At 48.8% G+C, this 3,611-nt stretch overlaps 1 long non-coding RNA gene across 1 annotated transcript in view; it reads left to right on the top strand.

Annotated features, from left to right (window-relative positions):
- The first annotated feature begins 619 nt into the window (after positions 1-619).
- Positions 620-3,611, top strand: part of LOC111726450 — a 17,049-nt gene continuing 14,057 nt past the window's right edge. The window contains exons 1-2 of the long non-coding RNA XR_002774212.1: positions 620-667; positions 2,693-2,696. This is a non-coding gene — a long non-coding RNA (uncharacterized LOC111726450). The remainder of the gene's footprint in view (positions 668-2,692; positions 2,697-3,611) is intronic.

Here is a 3,611-nt window from a genome sequence, read left to right as displayed (position 1 = left end):
TATTTTTCACGACATTGAAAACTCTATTCTTCTGTATTATGGCCTTGACCAGGCCCTCCTTGTGCTATTTAGGGGGGAAACCTGAGTTTATATAATAATGTGAAACTTATAGGACTTTTTTCCTTTCTTATTCCTGAGTCATCTTCTTGAGACATTAGTACACTTTTATGTCTAATGAGAAACCTGTTCTGAGGCTTTCTTACCTAAAACGCATTGTTTTAAGGCTCCTCTGCCAAACTGTTCCCTGGTCCTGGGAAAGTACTTTCTCCCCATCAGTGGGGAACTTGGGTCCTGAATCCCAGCCAATGGCCCAGCCTCTGATGCTCTCAGAGTTCCAGCAGCCTTTCTGCAAGACTAACCATGGGACTAAACTCTATGCAATTTTTACCACCTCCTATCAGTTTTTTCTTTTTGAGACAGAGTCTCACTTTGTTGTCCTCAGTAGAGTACCATGGCCTCATAGCTCACAGCAACCTCAAACTCTTGGGCTTAAGCGATTCTCTTGCCTTAGTCTCCCTAGTAGCTAGGACTAGGGACCAGTACCTGCCACAACATTCAGCTATTTTTAGAGACCAGGTCTCACTCTGGCTCAGGCTGGTCTCAAACGTGTGAGCTCAGGCAATCCACAATCCACCTCCCTCCGCCTCCCACAGTGCTGGGATTACAGGTGTGAGCCACTGTGCCCAGCCTGCCGCCGCATATCAAGTAAACATTTTAGGGTGGTGTCTGTGGCTCAGAGGAGTAAGGTGCCAGCCCCATATGCCAGAGGTGAGGAGCTCAAACACAGCCCCCGGCCAAAAACTGCAACAACAAAAAAATTTTTTTTTTTTTTATGACAATGTAGTTTTCACCCAATGCTGAGAATTGATGTTATTGAGAACTTTTATGTATTCAAATAGCTTCCTAAATTTTTTTCTATCTCAGCACATAACGTACCATTTACTTATCTCTTCAACCAGACTCTAAACTCACTGAAGACAGAGATAATGTCTTATTTATTATTGTATCTCCAGGGCCTAGTATTGTAAGTATTTAATAAATGTTAGTTGACTAAATAAATTAAGGCCTGCACCAGGTCAGGGTCTTTTAATTGCTAATGAAAGAAAACTCAACCCAAAGTAGCAAAAAAACAAAGAAAGCAAGCCAGCCAGCCAGCCAGTATATTAGTTTATGTAATTGCAAAGTCCAAGGTTCAAATCATGTTATAAAGGGCTATATTTTTTCAATTTTTGTTCTCCTCTCCACTGTGTTTGGCTTCACTGTCACATAGGCTTTCTTTACCGAGTCCCCTGGTATAGCAAAGGCAGTTCCCAGTGCTGCATGGGTCTGGCTCCAAACCAGTCACAGCAGCTAGAGGCCAGGGCTGCTCTGCTTGGCCAGGCTTAGGCCACATGCTTGCCCTTGAAACTGGAGGTTGGGGAACATGAGAGCCATAGAAGTACCATGGGCTGAGACGTGTGTGCACGTGTGTTGGGGGTGGTGTGGGGAACAGGGGTGCTAGTGATTTAGAGCAATTCCAGTTGTACTACCGTGGGCTGAGATGTGTGTGCATGTGTGTTGGGGGTGCTGTGGGGAACAGGGGTGCTGCTGAGCTAGAGCAATTCCACTTTACTACCAGGGGCTGAGACGTGTGCGTGTGTGTTGGGGTGGTGTGGGGTGCAACTGAGCTAGACCAATTCCACTTTTACTCCCATTGCCAAGTTCCATGTATTTCCCTGAGATCAGACCTCTGTGGGGCAGGCACGCCAGCTCACACGGGACTTGGTCAGCTCTTCCCCAGAGGTGGGGGCCGCCCTTTCTGCGTGGAGTGTTCCGGAGACTCTGAACACCCTGCCTACAGCCTGGTCCTGCCTGTCGTCTTCCGGCTCTGAATGTTTCCAGTGAGCTGCACAGTTCACGCAAGGTCCTTCCAGGCACTTTGGCAACCAGTGAGTCATGTACACAAAGAACTATTCAAAGCAAAATGTGGTCAGTTCTCCACGAGAGTAGTGAAAAGATGTTTGGAGAGCAGAGATAAAGCCGTAGAACATCTGGCTGGGAGGATGAGAGCAGACAGCCGATTCAGGGACGATCAAGAACTAGGACAAGCTGAAGGGCAGAGTGAATAATGATAACAACAGAGATAATAACAACAGCTAATACATCCAGGATTTACCAAGAGTAAGCTCTAAGAACTTTGTGTCAATGCTATAAATCTTCACAATTCTTTCAAGTAGGTATAATTATTTCCCCCATTTTAGAGATAAGTAACTTATTCAAGGTCACATAGCAAGCAAGTGGCCAAACACAATTCCTATCACAGACGTATAGGTACGGGGGTAGCCTTGACTTATACTTCTTTGAGCAGCTGTTTCATCTTTCCCAGTGGAAAAAAGGGAAAGATGAAAAACGGACTGAAATATTCTGAAAGCAGAAAAGTGTTTAGTTCACCTTCGCCCCTCTTTGGAACAGAGGTGTGCTCTACTCTTAGGTAGAAGCTAAACATATGTTCACTCTTAATAGACCATCTTGTCCCCCAGTAAACAAGTACAGTAAGGCCTCTGTAAGCTGAGGACCAGACAGGCTGTAACAAAGTGGTAAACATACAGAGGTGGTCACCATAAAGAACGAGGCTACCGTGCATGTGGTGCGTGTCTGGTCTATGGAAACTGGGTCAACTATAGAGTTCCACTGTATTTAAAGGCCCTGGAAGGCATGTTGGTACAAGCTTGTCGTCCCAGCCACTCTGGAGGGTGAGACAGGAGGATCAGGACGGCTTCAGCCCAGGAGTTCTCTGCTGCAGCGCACGATGGCAGGGCCCGGGAATAGCCACTTCACTCCAGCCTGGGCAACACAGTGAGATCTTGTCTCTAAAACAAATAAATAAAAGCGGTGTGCTAGAGGAACGAGCACGGTTGCACAAATACACTGTCTTCCACAGAGGTCACAGCGTAGACAGGAAGTTAAGGATCTGACTAAGGGAGGCTTTGCCTCTGACTCAGTGAGGGCCTCCGGCCAAATGACCTTAAGGCTCCAAACTACAGATTTTCCAATAGTAAAAGAGGGGAAAACAGGTATCCAACGTACTACTGTGTGATTGAGATCAAGTGTGCAGAACTTTAATCCAGTGCGTGGCTGAACACCACAAGTCCGCTATTACTATTGTTAGCTCTGCAAGAGAAAAGGTCTTTCTGGCTCCTTTTCTGTAAGGAAAACCATGGTTCCTCCGGCCGGGCCCCCCTCACGAGGTCGAAGCAGTCGAGAAAGCGTTTTGAACTGCTCGGAGCGGGCGCTGCGGGGACACGACCCCACTAGCACGCTGCGGCCCACCTTCCATTTCCTTCTCTTCCTTTTCGGGAAAGCCGAGCCTCCCCCACGCCTCCAGTTCTTATTTTCTTGCCTCGCCAGGTCGCTGGCCTCTTTCTGGCTTCTCGCCGCCACCTCCCCGCCGTGCAGGCTCCGCCGCATCAGCGGCCAGGGCTGGCGACCCGGTCCCCGCACCCTCCGTCCTTCCCCCGGGCTCTCGCCGGCCGCGGCCGCCTTCGGAGGCCGGGGCTCCCGCCGGGATTGACGCGCTGGGGGAGGAGCGGTTTCTCGGTGCGCGCCTCTCAGGAGCATTACGGCGAGGCTCG

The sequence above is a fragment of the Otolemur garnettii genome, unplaced genomic scaffold (assembly GCF_000181295.1).
Source record: "Otolemur garnettii isolate 467f Iridium unplaced genomic scaffold, OtoGar3 scaffold00066, whole genome shotgun sequence".
Taxonomy (NCBI): domain Eukaryota; kingdom Metazoa; phylum Chordata; class Mammalia; order Primates; family Galagidae; genus Otolemur; species Otolemur garnettii.
The sequence above is the reverse complement of the archived record's forward strand: the minus strand, read 5'-3'. Positions and strand labels throughout refer to the sequence as shown.